This window comes from Arvicanthis niloticus, chromosome 17 (genome assembly GCF_011762505.2).
Source record: "Arvicanthis niloticus isolate mArvNil1 chromosome 17, mArvNil1.pat.X, whole genome shotgun sequence".
Taxonomy (NCBI): Eukaryota; Metazoa; Chordata; class Mammalia; order Rodentia; family Muridae; genus Arvicanthis; species Arvicanthis niloticus.
In genome coordinates this window covers 47,719,167-47,738,081 of record NC_047674.1, presented here as the reverse complement: position 1 = coordinate 47,738,081, position 18,915 = coordinate 47,719,167, and the positions used below count along the sequence as shown (strand labels likewise).

The following is an 18,915-nucleotide window of genomic DNA, read 5'->3' as shown; positions in this document are numbered from 1 at the left end:
CTTAGTTAGGACTTCTATTGCTGTGATGAAACACCATGACCAAAAAATCAAGGGCTAGGTCTTCTTCCATTAGTCACTAATTTAAAAAAAAATGATTTACAGATGGATCTTTGGAGTTGTTTTCTAATATAAAGTTTCTTTTTAGACAACTCTACTTTGTCAAGATGATATCAGAGTAGCCACCTTAGGAGACTCCTGGACAACATGAGTGTTTCATTACACATTCAGCTACTAACTCAGAAATTACATTGCAAATAAAACAGCAATCTTCATCCTCACAAACACAAACATACACAAATACATGACATATATTAATATGTTATATATGACATATGATAATATGACATATATTAATATCATTAGTTTATTGTATATTGATTTATATATTAAATAATTATTAATTTATAAATTAATTATTAATATAATTTGTAATTTATCTATCTTAAATATAAACATATATTAATGCTATATTTGTTGATTACCCAATTGCTACAAAAGTTTTAAGGAGGAAAGAAGTTGAAAGGGGTTGATGTCCTTGATTCTGATATTTGATACATATATCAAAAAAGTGTCACTCTGACATTTAAATTAGGTGTCATTTAATCCAGTTCCTTCAATGAATAGCCAAGTCATAGGAACAGTGTCTGAATCTGTCCCCAGAATTGCATCAGGTTTAGTGATAAGGAGCAGATTCTTGCAGCTATACTAAGAGTGTATAGGATATATGCATATAGACAAGTAATTGGGAAAATAGTTTACAATAAATTAGGGCATTAAAATCAGTGAATGTTAACTGGCTAGTGGAAGCGTTTGGATAGTCACAAGTTCTTTACCTCTTACTGTGCTAAAGAATACACTAGGTATTTATATGGCAGATTGGTGGTGACAAGACCTTTGGAATGTAAAATATCTGCCCTTTAAGACAGTGGTTCTTAACCTTCCTAAAACTGTGATGTTTTAAAACAGTTCCTCACATTGTGGTGACCCCAACCATAAAATTGTTATTACTTTACAACTGTAATTTTTTATTGTTATGAATTGTAATGTAAATACTTGATTCACAGGTTATCTGATAGGCAATCCCTAAAAAAGAACATGACCCACAAGTTGAGAAACACTTCTTTAAGGGGTACAGGGTAGATATTAAAATTCACTGGGTCTGGTTGGTATGTTGTGTTACATTCCCACTCATTTTTTCAATATTCTCAAGTACTATATACTCTCAATCTGATTTGATATGTGTATTTTGTACAAAATTTAAGGTTAGGCAAAAAGAAATGTATTAATCTGTAAGGTTTATGTACAGAGCAATAATCATCATTTGTCTTTGTTGGGACTCAAGATAGAATTTATATTTCTAATGAAGTCAGAAATAAAACAAGGGTGTTCACTTTCTTCACTATTGTTCATTGAAGGAATTAAACTCTTAGAACAATAGTTGAAAAAGAAGTAAAAGTCATAAAAATAGAAAAAAGAATTCAGAGAATCTCTATTTGCAGATATGATTCTCTAGAAAAGTGACTACAAAGAGTCTACCACAGGATTTTTAAAGCAAAAAAAAAATATTTTTACCAAGTTTTTGGAACACAAAACTAACACCCTAATTCAGAAACTGTCCTATATATTAAAGGCAGATAACCAAGAAAATGATCTCATTTACAAAAGCCACAAAAATACCCAGGAATAAATCTAACCATGTAAATGAAAGTCATCTATGAGAAAAATTTTTATAGAAGAAGAAGAAGAAGAAGAAGAAGAAGAAGAAGAAGAAGAAGAAGAAGAAGAAGAAGAAGAAGAAGAAGAAGAAGAAGAAGGGGGAGGAGGCGGAGGAGAAGGGGAAGAGGGGAAGGGGAGGGGAGGGGGAGGGAGAGGGGGAGAGGGAGAGTGGGAGGGAGAGGGAGAGGGGGAAGAAGAGGAGGAGGAAGAAGAAGAGGAAGAAGAAGAAGGAGGAGGAGGAGGAAGAGCAAGAGGAGAAGGAGAAGAAGGAGAAAAGAAGGTACAAGAAGATAGAAATACAGTATTCGCTGGGTGGTGGTGGCTCACGCCTTTAATCCCAGCATTTGGGAGGCAGAGGCAGGCGGATTTCTGAGTTTGAGGCCAGCATGGTCTACAGAGTGAGTTCCAGGACAGCCAAGGCTATACAGAGAAACCCTGTCTTGAAAAACCAAAAAAAAAAAAAAAAAAAAAAAAAAAGAAATACAATATTCATGGAATGCTGTTTATTCTATCAAATATCATACACAGATTCAATACAAGTGAATCCAAACATCACCAACATCATAGCCAATCTTTACAAGTGTAACAAAAACAGTCTCAAATATTATATGGAATGAGAAAATACCAAGGACAGATTGGAATGTAGAATATACAAAGAATTCAACAAAATAAACATCAAGAAATAAAAGAGCTCAATTAAAAGTAAGTTATAATTCAGAAAGCTCTCAAAAGAAGAGACACAAAAAGCTAGGAAATGATTTTTAAAATGTTCACCATTTTTATCTATCATGAAAACCCAATAAAACTATATAGATTTGCAAAAGACAAGCCAGAGAAAACCCCAATATGGATGGGAGGTGATCCTGAACAATAAAATAAGATAAGGTAAAATGAAATCAAGCAAACCAAAGTAAGACAAAACAAACAAATAAACAAGAAAAAATTAAAGAACAAGAAGATCATATAGACACGGAGACACATATTTATGCATCCCCCAAAATCCCATAAATATATAAATGGAAAATCACAGTATATTAGGAAAGATCAATATAGTTTTTAAAATGTCCAGGTAAAGTATTATGAGATAAACTACACCTCCAAAAGTATCATTCAGTTTATCTGTGTTAGTTATCTATTGCTATATGTGGATCCTTCTGTTAACTGTAGTGTGTGTAGCCTGTGAGACTGTTGGTGACATTCTTCATTTGTAAATATTTATCAGTTGAAGACAGCTATTCTTCTAGTCTTGGTATTGCTGAATGTGTTCACTTTCCCTCTCAGGGCTAGTATGCCATCTGGCTTAGACCTAAGCAACTCATTTGTATGTTACTACAATTACTCTGATTTCATATGTGCATCAGTTCTGAAGTGTCCAGAAAGCCTAGTGTCTTTGGTTTGTTTCATTCCTATTGACTCTTACATCTTGCTCTCCCACAGCATTTCCTGATTACTAAGGGATGGAAATTCATGGAGACCTCCTATTTAGGACTGAGTATTCCAAGGTTTCTCACTCTCTTAATTTGGTCCAGTTGTGCGTCTCTCTATTTGTTACTATTTACTGTAAGAGGAAGCTTCAATGATGATATCTGAGTAAGACAGTAACTATGATTATAGTGGAATGCCATTAAGAGTTATTTAGTTGCTAACCTCTTATAACAAAACAGAAGTATTTGGCTTTTCTCAATGTCTATCTCATAGCAAGTCTCAGGTTATTGGCTACCAAAGCCATGTTCGGTGTGGGTTCCATCTCATCTAGTAGGCCTTAAATCCAATTAAATATTTGTTGGTTACTCCTACAATGTCAGGTCCCCACTGTAGCTCACAGATTCTATAGCTCAGTTGGTGTTTACATCTCTCATCTGGTAGAGTGTAGAGTAAATTCCAATAACATGGACATTAGTTAAGAGTGGTGAGGGCTCTAGGTAAGCACTGGCTCATCTTCTCCCTGTTCAATGAACATTTTTTCAGCAAGAGGACCTTACCATCACTATGAGAAAAGGAAGAAATAGCTTTAGCAATATCCTGTGTCATTGAGAGATTCTGGTGTCCCTTTGGCCAGCAACTCAATTAGATGTAACCCATTCCTGCAACTGGAGGTTTCATTTGTTAGTGAAGTATGTTTAATTCACTCTTTTTCTCTCCTAGTATAAAGTGACTCCTTTTAGATTTCTTTCATATATGTATACATTTTAAGTAGATTTTCTGTAATACATTTTCTTATGAACCCTCAAATGGCTCTTAGGTTTAGTTGTGTTTCTCCATATCCCTGCCTTTACCCAACTCTTCCCTTCCCTTTCCAATGTAATCCTTTGATCCAGTCTCCTTCACCCCATAACACATGCTCATATCTGTTGTACTTTCCTTTTCTAGGGCTCCTTTCTGCAACCTTAGTCCTAAACTCTGGGTATAGAGATTGTATACTATTAAAGAGTTAAAGTTTATCATCCACATATAAACAGATATTCACCGTATTTCCTTTGTAGGGGTGTTCTGTGTTATTTCCTCCAGAGTAATTTTTTTTTAGCTTCATCCATTTAGCAGTGAATTTCCTGATTTTATTTAATTTTTAACAGTTGGTTAATAAGCTGAATAACATTGAATTGTATAATTGTACAGGATTTTTTATCCTTTCACCCACTGTTGGTCATTAGGCTGTTTCCAATTTTTAACTAGTATGAATAGAGAAACAGTGAGTAAGTATCTCCGTGGTAGGATTTAGGGTCTTTTAGGCAAATGCCAAAGAGTGGGATAGCTGGATCTTGATGTGGTTCTATTACCTGATTACTGAAGAATTGACACATTGATTTACATAAAGCTGTTCAAGTTTCCATTCTCACAAGCAATGGATGAATCTAATCCTTACTCAAATTCTCAATAATATAAGGTTTCATTGGTTTCATTTTTCTTAGCCATTCTAACAGGTATAAAATAAAATTACTAAGTAGTTTCAGTTTGCATTTCCATAATGATGAAGGATGTAGAAGATATCTTTAAGTGTTTCTCATCAATGTGAATTTCCTTTTTGAGAACTCTCCATTCAACTTATTTATTTATTTATTTATTTATCCCAGCCATGATTTTCCCTCCCTCCTCTCCTCCCAATCTTATCTCCTCCCCTTCATTCCCCCATCCACTCTTTTGTTTCTTTTCAGAAAAGGTAGGCTTCAATGGATACCAAGCAATCAAAGGCATATCAAGTTTAAGTAAGACTAGATATCTCCTCTACTACTATGGCTGGACTAGATAACCCAGTAGCAGGAGAAGGTCTCCAAAGCAGGCATCAGAGTCAGAGACAGACAATAGATGGAACTACAGAAGATTGTTCTGAGTGAAGTAATCCAGACTCTGAAAGACAAATATGGTATATAATTCACTTATAAGTGGATATTATCTCAAAAGTAACTGATAATCATGCTATAATCTAATTAAATTAATATAATATAATACAATTAGACCCAGTAGCGCTATGTACCACATTGTTTTTAACTGTGCTCTTTTTTCTACTTGAAATACAGTATTTTAAAATGTTTATTATATATTTTGAAGGTTAGTTTTGTATCAGATACAGACTTGCTATAAAAATTTTTCTTATTCTGTAGCCTGCTGCTTTGCCTGAATGACAATGTCCTTTGCTATACTGAAGATTTTTCAGTTTTATCAGAAATCATTTATTTATTCCTGATCTTAGTGCCCATACTACAATTGTTATTTTTAATGTCTTTTTTAAACTGTCTATATAAGAATGTAGCTATTATGTAACTCATGGCATCCCTTTCTAGAGTAAAAGTAGCATCCCTATGGAACCCACAAACCCTATGAATAGGGAAACTTGTATATAACTTTAGATCTTCATTCATCCTTCTGCTCAGTCTCATTCCTATCTCTGCAAAAGACCACCTCCTTTCTGCTCATCCTGATCACCTATGAATATCACAGATATTCCCATTCTAACCTTACCCCAACACCCTCACCCTGTTTCCTGACTTTTTCTCTTCTCCAGCTACAGCAAGAAGTCCCTGTGAAGTTATAGGCAACTCTAGCCCAGAAATCAGGTAGACTAACTGAATCTCTTTATCTCTCCACTGCTCCATCAAATTTTGTCCCATAGTCTCATCCTACTTCTGATTGACTATGTCCTTTGCTATACTGAAGAACAACTACTGAAGCCTATCTTTCCTCTCTACATCCATCTCCATGGAACTTCCTTTCTAATCTTCCTTACTCCCACCCATTGGTTTGTGCCAGCCTCCAACTACAGGAAGCCTTACTTGGGATACCACAGGCTACTACTGACCAACTAAATAAGTAAGCTGATCGCACACCTTCATCTCTCCTTCAATTCCTCCATGTCCAGTCTTCAAAAGTCTCATTCCCAAATCTATGAACTTCTACTGTATGCTCTCCTCAGTTTCTGTCTCCTTTCTATATGGAAATGATCAGAAATGGGGAATGACATGTAACTGTGAATACACAGAAGCAGCAGATCAGCCATTTATTAACCTGCATCATCTACCAAGAGAATCATGTGTACAATTTAATAAATGAGTCTGCTCTAGTTTAACAAGCCTGCTAGTGAGCCTGAGATAGATAGAGACTTGTTCTTACAACACTAGCTGATCAACTCATTTTTATAATAAGGCAAATAATAAGGAAATTTAGAACAGAATTTCTAGAGCCATTTATCCTGTGGTGTTATAAAATCAAAGCACTACTTTATTAAGTGAGTTATTTTATACAGTATGAACATCAATATAATTACAATTATAATTTTTTATAACAAGAATGGACTGATTTTACAGATTTCCACATCAGAGTCAATTGTACATTTAATCAGAATTGTCTTTGCATGAAGCCCAACGGAAAAAGCATAAGAATGGGTGTTTCTATAGCCCCTTTATTTTTTGCTAATCAACAGTTTGTTTAGAAAAGCAGCTGCAGGTTTGTTACCTAAGGTCTGAGACAGTAGAAGAGTCAAAGATGTCATGAATTCACCTGTAACAACTTTATGCCTGATCACCAGCCAATTCTGGAAGAAGTGGAGTCTTAGGGTGCTTGCTCTCAAAGTGCTATTTGGAGGTCTTGGCGTCTGGCATTTGTGTCCTACAGACTAGGCAGGTATATATTAAGGCAGCTTTGGCAGCAGACATTTTTAGTAATGTTTTGTTTCTTGTTCTGTCCAGCCTGCTTTTTGGCATTTTTCTGCTGAGACTGAATCTTCTGCTGTCCATGAACCATATCTGGGCCAGGTTGGTCTGGTGTCCAAGAGACCACATAGCATGAGAAGAGCTGGGCAGGATGTGCCTGGAATGAAGGGTGGAAGGGTCCAGTCAGGTCATTTCCTAAAAAACTGTAGACACACAGTTCCTAAGGATAAACTTCTAGCCTGTCCTAAGCAGAGGCAAGCAATGAAGTATGACCCTGACTCAGAAAGGAGTAGAGTTTTTAAAAGCCAAAACTGCAACCCAGGGGAGATAAGTGGAGGATCATGATTAAGAATCTATAGAAAGCACCTGTCTAGTCTTCAGCTTCTGTGACAGGTTCAAGAAATGGACATTGGGAAATATCTCATACATGTCTTTCTTCTTTTGAGAATCAAACCCTATTCAATTTATTTTGTGGTCAGTTCGGTTCTTGGTACCCAGAGTGCATGAGCATGCCAACCTGAACTCCTAGCTCTGAACTCCTGGCTCTGTATCTTATCTAATTTGTCTTATGGATGGCTAATTTCCTGAGACCCAGAGTGCAGAACAAGGTGATCTGCTCTCTTAGCTCCATCTGTGGACAGTTTAAAAAATTTTAACACTTTCAGTAACATGTCATGTGCACTGAAAATTATATTATATTTTCAAGTGTTTTTCCTGCATTTATGTCTGTGTAACATATGCATGCTTATTGTCCAAGGAGGCTAGATAGGGATTTGATCCCCTGGAACTCATGTTACAGGTGGTTATAAGCTGCCATATGAATGTTGCAAACTTAATTTGGTCCTCTTCAAGATATTTCAGTGTTCTTAACTACTGATCCATCTCTCTAGCCCCAAGCATGTGTATGCTACTGGGATCAGAAGGTTGATGCTTAGGGATGTAAAAGAATGCATTACTCATCTTTTCACATCTCTAAAGATGTGTAAAGGGTCCATGATACATTTACTGGATATGTAATTCACACTTGTTAGTTTGGATTTTTATGCAGCTTTCACTTTCTTTATCAAATGAGGAAAAGTAAACTATTTAGTCTCAGAAGAATCAAATTAACCTAAAGTGTGGCTTAGAAGTAAACTCCTCTATGGCAAGTAACAAATTTTGAGCTATGAATAGATCAAATGTGGTGAATTTAGATAATAAATATTTGAAATATTTGAAATGTTTATGAAAATAATTGGCTAAAAGGAGTCAATGTGGTTTCTTAATGTGATAATTTTGAGATGAATTCATCTAAAAGGACAAAAAACCTAAAATGAAGATGAGATGTTTTTCATGTTCTTAATGAAAACAATTGTAGGTAAAAAATAAAATGGCTGGATAACTACAGGGTTCCTCAAGACACTCTGTGTGTAGTTGGCTGGGAACACTCTGGGTTCCTCCACTGGGAAGTTAGGCCCAGCTGCTCACTGAAGGCCTCAGCATGGTTCCTCACAGTGTGAGAAAGTCCTTGGTTTCCAAAACTGATTTATCAGGCATGGCAGATGGTACATGGATCTGGATGTGCCCCCCCCCCAAAAAAAAAAAAACTCAGGGCAGACCTGAGTTAAATAGGGAGCAGAAGAGGGGGGAGGGGCTGGGGAGGAATGCTTAATTGGCTCTACCCTCTAGCCTTCAAGTACCTTATTAGTATGTAGATCTCTCTAGGGCCTGGGGCCTGTTCATCATGCCCTCCACCTGTGTACCTGACTGAAGGGCACAGGTTGAATGGAGATTAGACCTCCTGTTAAGCCTAACAAACAATAATAAAAGCAAATCCCAGGAAAGAGACTGAAGATGATAGTGGTTGGAGAATAACTGTATGTTTTCATTTACCAGTAGAAACAAATGGAAAAAAATATTCTTCTCTTAAAATTTGATGCCTGCTAGAGGACGTGAGAGGTATTTCACATCAGCCTGCAGATTTCAAGCTTTATTGACATAATAAATTTGATTTAGTAACAATAAACACTTTGCTTCCTAGTTATAATTGAGTGGTCACAGGCCATAAATCAGAGGATATTTATTGACTTCATTTGACCTGACCATGATTGGCATAAAGCTTACTTTGGGTATTTAAGGCAGTAAAGATGTCATTTACTCAACAATTCCAACACTTTCTACCTTTGGTAGAGGCCACTTGATTATCTTCTCCAGGACCTACAGTCTCATTTAATACTTTGGTGGTCAACCTTGTCACACATTTCTCTCTAAGAGGACTATGACTATAATATTAAAATACTATATATTATATGACTATAATATTAAAATACTTAGCAATTGGACTGAATTCTTTCATTTTGCCAACATTTACCAACATTTTTCAACATTATTTAGGTATTCTAATAATTTATTTTCTGTGTATAAGAGAGCAAATTTCTTTTAGACCTCAGCTGTTTGAACTGCTTACAAAAGCAGACCAAAGCACTGTTTTGTATCTGTCCTATAAGAAAAAATAATGAATAATTTCCTTTGGAAACTGCTATAATATTTGAATACACTTGTTGGTGAGTTGTGTTACTATGATGTATCTGTAATGCCATGTGTTCTGCCAGCCTTGGTGTAGAAATGGAAGAAATACATCTTTGAATATGGGTTCAAAATAGAAGTATGTCATCTTAATTGTGTTTCTTTCTTTTCTTTTTTTTTTTTTTTGTAGTACTAGCAGTGTTATAGCTACAAGGCACTTCCATTTTAAACATATTTGCTAATTTTATAATAAGAAATATGATAATTCTATTATATAAAAGGAATATAGCAAAGATAAGCATAAAGTTATGAACACTAAGTTTTCACATATCCAATTTATTCACATTCCATTAAAGGTGGAAAACATGAGCTTGCAAATTCATAAAGTAGAAGTGGCTTACTCAGTCAAGGTGCTTTGGCTTCCTCTAGGGATCTGACTACATCTCTTGATGCTGTAGGAATACAAGGTAAAGTGATAAATGGATATTAGGAGAAAGCACAAAATATTCACAATAATACATACAGACCATATGAAGCTTAAGGAAAAAAAGATCAAAGTAAGGATGCTACCATCCTACTTAAAAGGTGGAACAAAATAATCATGGGAGGTAGAATGTAGGAGTGACTTGTGAGGAAAAGAGGGGAAGAGAGAAAAAAGGGAGCAGGATCAGGTGTAAGAGGAGACAGGGGAGATGTACAGAGGGTCTGGAAACTGAACAGAGGTGTATAATTGGGAGATAAGGAACAAGGATAGTAGCCAACATAAAGTCCCAGATACCAGAAATGCAAGAGGCTCCCCAGAACCAACAAGGATGACATTAGCTGAAATACCCAACAAAGGGAAAAAAGAACTTGAAGAGACCATATGGGGTTTTAGGCACAACCCCTGGTTGAGGGATGGGGCCACCCATTTTTTTTTTAAATTTTAACCCAAGATTTCCTTGTCTAAAGGAAATACAAGGGGAAAAAGTAGAGCAGAGACTAAAGGAAAGGCCATCCAGAGAAAATCCCACCTAGGGATCCATCCCAGACACCGCCACAAAACTCAGTCACTATTGCTGATGCCAAGAAATACTTGATGACAGGAGACTGATATGGATGTCTCCTGAGAAGCACTGCTGGAGCCTTACTGATACAGATGCAGATGCTTGCAGCCAACCAACCATTGGACTGAACTTGGGGATACCAATAGAGGAGTTAGGGGAAGGACTGATGAAACTGAAGGAGTTTGCAACCTCATAATAATAACAACAATATTAACAAACTAGACACCCCCCCCAGTAACTCCCAGGGAATAAACCACCAACCCAAGTGTACACTTGGAGGGACCCATGGCTCCAGCTGCATAGACAGCAGATGATGGCCTTATCTGGCATCAATGAGAGGTGAGACCCTTTGTCCTGTGAAGGCTTGATGCCTCAGCATATGAGAATGCTAGGGGGTGATGCAGGAGCATGTTGATGTGTGTGGAAGCACCCTCAAAAAAGCAGGAGAGGGGTGGGAGAGCAAGTTTTCAGAAGGGGAACCAGGAAGGAGGATAACATTTGAAATGTAAATGAACAAAATAACCAATAAAAAAAAAAGGTAAATGGAATGGAAAATCAAAATACAGGCTGCATACTACCTGTGTTTTGAAATGGGGGAAAACTATCATTTTCTTTTATCCTAGATAGCTATAGGTTACTTTCCACAACATGGGATACCTTGCTTGTAAAGTTTCTTTTGAATGTGCTGCTTTTAGAACTGACTCTAGTCCTGCATACACATCCACCATTATTTCATACATTATGGGTGTTGGTGTTGTCATAGGTTTGAACCTACCCTCAACCTTGAGTCATGTTGAATAGCCTAAGAATAGAATTGGATCTTCAGGGACAAATATGTCAATAATCAAAGACAATCATGTTAAAACTGGGGACTGAGCTGTAGCCCATAGTAGAGTCAGAATATTTCTGTATCTGAGTGATGTGATGCACATGTAGGGTAAGAGCCAACTGCACTTGTAGCACTGGGTTTTATCTTTGTGGGTATCTAGGTGAGGGAACTTCCACTTCTCCTGGGTCAACTCTGATCAATTCCTGGACTCAAACATCCTTAATGCACTTTGGTGACCTAATAAAGTGATCCTTTTTCATACTTTTAGGAAAAAAGTTATTAAAGTCTATGATCTATGTGTAGTGCTAACCAAGGATGCTTGTCCAAAGGTGTCACCAAGGACAAGGTACATGTTGAAAAGCAGTTTTAAAGAATATGAAATTGTTTAGAGAAGAGTCCAACCTCATCACCTGCCCTGGATGTGGGCAGCAGCATAGACATCAGGCTGAAGCAAAAGTAGAAAAAGGAGGCTACCAACACAGGCATTCTTTGTTTTTGTTTTTTGTTTTCCATCCAAAAGTCCAGCCTCAGGGTGAGAAGGGTCCTGAGAAAGAAGGAAATGGGAGTGGCACTAATTCAATAATGACTCAGAGTCAGTAATGAATGCAAGATTTCACTTCAAATGTTCTCTTTTTACCCGAGAAATCTCATCATCCCCTCATTCTCCTGCTTTCTGACTAAAGAGCCTGAACCCTGTCTTTTATTTATTAAAATTACATGATAAAGGCTTTGACCATTGTTAATAAAAATTTAGAAATTTTTAAATAATCCCAATATTCCCAACCCCCACTTCTTTAAAACAGAATCTAAAAAGAAAGCAAAAGCACATTACTTCATAGGTTTTACACAGCCAGTTTTTCACAGGTACCTGGGCACAGACAGCTCTTGCAATTTCCTGGTACAGCAGACAGCAGTCTTTAATAATTATTTTCTTGTAAGAACAAACAGGTGACAGATTACTAAAGTTAAAATAATTTCTTACAAGTTTTAAAATTTATGCAAGTAAAGGAGCTAGCTCTCTGAACACACATACACAAACACACACACAGACACACACACACACACACACACACACACACACTCATACACATACCCACATACAAAACAAAACCTAACACGTCAGCATCGGACAAAAGAGCATGCCTTCAACAAGGTGAACCACTTTGCTTCCTAGATTGAATTGTCTCCAACCTTATACCTCAATAAATCTGACTTTCTTTTAAATTGTTTCTAATTTGTGTGGTGGTGAGGTGACATCTGGCTAGCATAATTATTCTGTTAAATTAAAACAATTTAAAAGAAAATCAAACCAAAAAAAAAAAAAAAATGACCCAATGCTCATAAAACCAAGAGGTTTAGATTGTTACTGAAAAACAAAGAGTCGCAGTGATTAGGAGGCTTAGTTGTTAAGCAAGAAAAGATATAAACTTCTGAGTGTATCAATGATGTTTCCAAATGAGAAACCTGACTTACCTCATTCCTTAAGGGACATGATAGTAAATACGATTTAATAAAGAACACAGAAATATAAAGTTCCAAGGCTGAGCCACGTTCTGGACTAATAACGATGCTTATCTCTCCTGTGAAGTAATTCTGTTCATTAAACTGTAAGCAACATTTGATAAGGAAACATTCTTAGCAGATTTTAAATCTTTGTTTACATTCTGTAACTATTCCACCTCCAATAATACAGTATGTGGCTGCCCACCTTAGGTAATTAAAAATGTGTTAAGATCCTAAAATTTATAATAATTTTAAAAAATTAAAAGCATATTTTAGTATTTTGTAGAGGATGTAAATGTGGAAATTAATGCCTGCTCTACAAAGAAGAACCTTGCAAACAGAAGAGTCAACACATCTTCTTAGAAGTGAGGGACAAATGAAAAAAGGGATTCATTGCCTCAAAATCGAAGGAATGCAAATTCTAAGAGTTTCACACTCAAACCATCATGGAAAGGAGTGCCAAATAGGGGTTCTGTACCTGTAACTAGAGAATGAATTCTTGAGATAAAATTCTGGGAAGTTCATTGAAGCACATCATTTTAGGTAAAGTTCATTGCTTTCCCGTTCTGCCCCCAAAGACTCTATCATGTGTGAACAATTAAAATTGAAAAAAAAATTCCCTATTCTTTGCAGCTGGATTTTGAATTTAATAGAAATAAAAACTAACCAATAAGTATTTCTGTTATTTACATGCTTTCTTACATTTAAAATGTTTTTTTTTACAGATTTATTTTCTCAATTCTGAAATACTGGCATTTTTATTTCATAACTTTATTCGTACACTGATTCTGATTTTAGTTTGCACATTAGTAGAAATATCAGTGACTTTTCATCCTTTTTGAAAAGAAAATCATCAGGTTTACTGTGGAAAACAAACTCACAAGGGGGAGTCTGACGGTGGGGACAAAGTTGCAAGGGCCGATGGCGGGGTCCCAATGGGCTTCCCACACTGCCAGTGAAGGGTCATACATTCACGAAGCCACCACGGGCAGGCCAGCTGATACATTGGCAAGGTTCAGGGTTCCAAAGTCTGGGAATCTGGTGGCAGGCTCAGGAGACACATGGAGTCCAGTTTTCCAAAGCTTTTATTGTTCATGGTGTGGTGAATGGGTGTAGGTGTTTTGCACTCCCCCACCAAAAGCCAGGGGAACTTGGCATTTAAAGGGAAGGGGAAGAGGGGAGGGAATAACTTAATTAGCTACACCCCCAGTCTTTAGATAACTCACTAATATTAATCACGCATTACATGACTGAAGGGTGCATGCTGAATGGAGATTAGACCTCCTGTCAGGAGACTCTGTTCAGGGGGAATGGCCAAACACTCACAACCCAAGAACCAGAATACCCTTCCACAGACTGACAGTTCATAACTCCCATTAATTTCACTGTGTCTCTGTTTAGTTTCCGTTTCCATGATCTGGACATTGCTGATAGTGGAGTGTTGAAATCTCCCACTATTAATTGTGTGAGTTGCAAAATGTGCTTTGAGTTTTAGTAAAGTGCCTTTTATGAATGTGGGTGCCCTTGCATTTGGAGCATAGATGTTCTGAATTTTGAGTTCATCTAGGTAGATTTTTCCTTTGATATTTATGAAGTGTTCTTCCTTATCTTTTTTGATAACTTTTGGTTAAAAGTTGATTTTATTTGAAATTAGAATGGCTATTCCAGCTTGTTTCTTGGGACCATTTGCTTAAAAATTCTTTTCCAGTCCTTTACTCTGAGGCAGTGTCTGTCTTTGCCACTGAGGTAAGTTTCCTATATGCAGCAAAATTCTGGGTCTGTTTATATATCCAGTCTGTTAGTATATGTCTTTTTATTGGGGAATTAAGTCCATTGATGTTAAGAGATATTAAGGAAAAGTGATTGTATTTTCCTGTTATTTTAGTTATTATAGGTGTAATTATGTTTGTGTGGCTACTTTCTTTTGGGTTTGTAGGAAGATTACTTTCTTGCTTTTTCTAGGTTGTAGCTTCTCTCCTTGTGTTGCAGGTTTCCCTCTATTATCTTTTGTGGGGCTGGATATTTGGGAAGATATTGTGTAAGTTTGGCTTTGTCATAGAATATCTTGGTTTCTCCATCTATAGTGATTGAGAGTTTTGCTGGGTATAATAGTCTTGCCTAGAATTTGTGTTCTCTTAGGGTCTGTATGATATTATTCCAGAATCTTCTGGCTTTTATAGTCTCTGGTGAGACGTCTGGTGTAATTCTTATAGGTCTGCCTTTATATGTTACTTTACCATTTTCCCTTACTGCTTTTAGTATTTTTTCTTTGTTGTATAAATTTGATGTTTTGATTATTATGTGGCAGAAATTATTTCTTTTTTGGTATAAACTATTTGGAGTTCTGTAGGCTTCTTGTATATTTATGGACATCTGTTTCTTTAGGTTAGGGGAGTTTTCCTCTATAATTTTGTTGAGGATATTTACTGGTCTTTTAAGTTGGGAGTCTTTCCCCTCATTTATACCTATTGTCCTTAGGTTTGGTGTTCTCATTGTGTTTGGATTTCCTGTATGTTTTGGGTTAGTAGTTTTTTGTATTTTGCATTTTCTTTGACAGTTGTGTCAATGTTTCCCATGGTATCTTCTGCACATGAGATTCTTTCTTCTATCTCTTGTATTCTGTTGGTGATACTTGTGTCTATGACTCCTGATTTTTTTTTTTTTGTAGGTTTTCTATCTCCAGGATAGTCTCTCTTTGAAATTTCTTTATTGTTTCTACTTCCATTTTTACATCTTGGATGGTTTTGTTTAATTCCTTCTCCTGTTTGGTTGTGTTTTCTTGCAAATCCTTAAGGGATTTTTGTGTGTCCTCTTTAAGGGCTTCTATCTGTTTACTGTTGTTCTCCTTAAATTCTTTGAGAGTGTTATTTATGTCCTTCTTAAAGTCCTCTATCATTGTTATGAGAAGTGATTTTAATTCTGAATCCTGCTTTTCCATTGTGATGGGGTGTTCAGGGCTTGCTATGATGGAGGAACTGGGTTCTGATGATCCCATCTAACTTTGGATAATGTTGCTTACATTCCTGCACTTGCCTTTCACCATCTGGCTAACTCTAGTGCTGCCTGTACTTGCTGTCTTTGACTGAAGCCTGCCTTTTCAGTTATCTTGCTTGTGTCTGATATCCTTGGGGTCCAGATGTCTCTGTGATCTTCTCCAGCTGCTCTGAGTACAGTGGTACCTCTAGGATGCCTCAGGATATGGTGCCTCCAAGGTAGCAGACCAGCTAGGTGTCTGCTGTTCTGGGTGCAGTATCTCCTCTAGGATATCTCTGGATCAGGTGCCCACTGCTCCAAGTGCATTGTCTCCTCTAAGAGGTCTCAGGATAAGGCGTCCACTGATCTGAGTGCAGTGGTTCCTGTAGGAGGTCTTGGGGTATGTTGTCTGTTGCTCTGAGTTCAGTTGTTCCTCTGCCACTCTGGGTTCAGTGGTACCTCTGCTGCTCTTGGTTCAGAGAACTCTCTATCACTCTGGGTCCAGTGGACCATCTAGGTTGTCTCAGGAGGAGTCTGGTGTCCACACAGTAGCGGGCCAGGTGTGGGTCTGCACCAGGCCTCAGATCTGGGAAAGGGGCAGAAGGGGAGAGCCACTCTGCAGATGTGGGGGATTGGGTTTCTGCTGGAATCTGAGTGCTCCCCGCACTCAGCTATGGGTGTAGGGCCCTGTGTGGGACTCCTTACCTACTGCTCTGGGTTCAGTGGACCCTCTATGATATCTCAGGAGGGGTCCAGTGTCCACACAGTGGCAGGCCCAGTGTGGGTCTGCCTCCATTATTTTCATAGCAGCTTTACTCGCAGTATCCAGAAACTGGAATCAACCCAGTTGGCACTAGATTGATGAACGGATAATGAGAATCTGATTCATTTACACAATGGAATAGTATCCAGCTAGTAAAACTGAGGAGAACATGAATTTTGCAGGCAAATGGATGGAACTAGAAAACATCCTCATGAGTGGATGGGAGGCAGATGAGGGGAGGCAGAGAGAATGATGGATTTGGGTGGAAAAGTCAGAGGGGAAAAGAGGGATAGCATCAGGTGGGGGGGGGGCTGAGAGAGGAGCAAAACCCAGAAGGCCAGGGGAATGAATGGAAATACGCAGCTTCGGGTGATAGGAGGTTGGGGGCAACCTCTAGTAAGTGTAAAAGACCTGTGAGGTGGAAGTCTTCCAAGACTGAACGTGAATGACATTAGCTTACATGTTCAGCAGTAGGAAGATGGAACCTGAGGAGACCATGTTCAATAGTTAGACAGTAGAGGGATGGGGACACTAACCCACCTTCAAAATTTATGACCCAAAATTATTTCTGTTCAAAACAAAATGCAGCAACAAAAATGGACCAGAGACTGAAGAAATGGCTGAAAACTGATCAACCCAATCTTGGATCCATCCCTTGGGCATTCACCAAACAATATTATTTATGCTACCTTATGCTTGAAGGCAGGAGCCTAGCTTGGCTGTTCTTAAATAGGATCTATCAGTAGCTGACTGAGAAAGTTGCAGATACATTTAGCCAACCATTGGACTGAGGTCAGGCAGACCTTTATGGAACAGTTAGGGAAAGCTTTGAAAGAACTGAAGGGAAATGCAACCCTATAGGAAGAAAAATTGACAGAAATTGTGGACTTCTGGGACCTTCCAGAGACCATACCATAAACCAAAGAACATACACAATGTGGTTATTGGGTCTTAGCACATATATAGCAGAGGACTGCCTTGTCTGGTCTCAGTGAGAGATAAGCCTAATCCTGTAATGACTTGGTGCTCCAAGGAAGATGGTTGCCTGGTATTGGGGAGAACTATTTCAGAGGCAAACAGGGAGGAGTGTGGAAGAACTTGGCATGAACTAATTCAACATTTGAGGTGTAAATAAATAAAATAATTTTAAAAAGCCATCTGTATGCTATGAAGGATTTAGGGGTTATTTATCTTTGGAGGTTATAGCAGACATTAGGTGCTATACAGGTTAGAGGATAATTTTGGCTTTTGGTTCTCACAATCAACATTATTTGAGATAATTTTTTTTTCACTGATAGATTTCTCTGTATTTGACTCACATTTTAGAATGGAAACATTCCAGTTTGAAAAGATGATTCTTATCTGAAATCAACTCTTCATCTCTTTTGGATAGATGTAAATCTTAATCCCGTTAATATCCAAATTAGGTCTGTTAAGGAACCTATTTTTGTAGTGCATTTCTATTTTCAGGTATTCATTTGCCATATGTCACTGGTGGCTATTATATTTGAGTAGAGTGCAAACTTATTTGATTACCTCCATAGCCCTGTTAAATGCTCCAAGACTCCTTGAGAATGTTGTCACTTGTCAGACACATTGGATTCTACTACCTTCAAGTTGTGTGAAATTTCACATAATTTTTATGTAGTTCTGAGACTACATTAACATTATTCATGTTAAGCTTACACTTTTTCTGTGAGTTTTTATAGAGGCATCAGAGTAATGAGAAACATTACTAAGAAAGAAGAAATGGCTAAAACTAATCAAAGAAAAAGTCCCGGTAATGCCAAGCAGTGCACAGAACACAAATCATAACCAACATTATTTTTTTATTTTTTATTTTTTTATTCTAGTTTTACTATCTTAATTTTAAATTTTTTTTTTTACTGGATGTTTTATGTATATACATTTCAAATGTTTTCCCCTTTCCTTATTTCCCTCCAGAATCTACTTCTTCTATTCCCCTTCCCCCTGCTTTTATGAGGACACTCCCCTTCCCACTCACCCACTCTCACCCCACTGCCCTCTCATTCCCCTACATTGGGGAATCAAGCATTCACAGGAACAGGGGCTATTCCTACTATTGATGCCAGACAATGCCATTCTCTGCTACATATGTGGCTGGTGCCATGAGTCACTACATGCATACTCTTGTTGGTGGTTTAGTTCCTGGGAGCTCTGGGGGTTTGCTTGGTTGATATTGTTGTTCTTGCTATGGGGTGGCAAACCCCTTCAGCTCCTTGTCAAAGCAACTATGTATGACAAATTCATTGACAGTGTTACAAGGGAAGACATGTCATATGAGGTTGCTGTAGTGCACATATATTGCCTCTTATAGAGAATACATAAAAAAACCTTGACTGATGTTTTTGATGGATATTTGCAAATTTTAGAGAATTTCTAGTTCTTTCTTCATATATCTAGTACTCACCTTCA

The 18,915-nt window shown here is 37.4% G+C and overlaps 1 pseudogene; it reads right to left on the bottom strand.

Annotated features, from left to right (window-relative positions):
• Positions 1 to 6,719: 6,719 nt before the first annotated feature.
• On the bottom strand, positions 6,720 to 6,951 carry LOC117722214 (zinc finger protein 706 pseudogene; annotated as a pseudogene).
• Between the last annotated feature and the right edge of the window lie 11,964 nt (positions 6,952 to 18,915).